At 43.1% G+C, this 545-nt stretch overlaps 1 protein-coding gene across 6 annotated transcripts in view; it reads right to left on the reverse strand.

The window, feature by feature from the left end:
• Positions 1-545, reverse strand: part of RBM6 (RNA binding motif protein 6) — an 89,329-nt gene that overhangs the window by 4,711 nt on the left and 84,073 nt on the right. The window lies entirely within an intron of this gene.

Genomic DNA, 545 nt, shown 5'->3' on the forward strand with positions numbered 1-545 from the left:
GAAAAATACTGGATGATTTTGCTCACAGCAGGAGTATAATGAACCAAGTGAGAAAATAATAAGAATAATGAACAGCCATATACCAGAGACATTTTGTGGGGGTGGAGTGGGGAATGGGATCAAAAATGGTGAGGGGAGGGAAGTGCACTGGACTATGGTGATGGCACACGGGTGACTTGGTGATGGGAAACCCATGGGGATTATAATTGAGATTGGAAAAAAAAAAAGTACAAAATGATGTAAAAATAAACTATTATATATATTTTAAAAAAAGCTCAAAAGAAAAAAACATATGATATAGGAAAATACAAATAAATGTGCTGTTCCATTCCACTGGGGAAAAAAAGACTTTAACTACCATTAAAAATAAAATAGGCCCTCCCTGGTGGCGCAGCGGGTTAGAGCACAGCACTGAGAATCTAAGGCCGCTTCTGCATGAGTTCGATTCCCGCCTGCCCCGGAGGTGACCGCATGGTGTGGCAGACCTCTCCTGGCCCGCCCGCTGCTCCCCTCAGCAGTGTACTTTGTCGATCTGCCTGTTCTGT

This window comes from Condylura cristata, unplaced genomic scaffold (genome assembly GCF_000260355.1).
Source record: "Condylura cristata isolate star-nosed mole 26May11 unplaced genomic scaffold, ConCri1.0 scaffold00004, whole genome shotgun sequence".
NCBI lineage: Eukaryota > Metazoa > Chordata > Mammalia > Eulipotyphla > Talpidae > Condylura > Condylura cristata.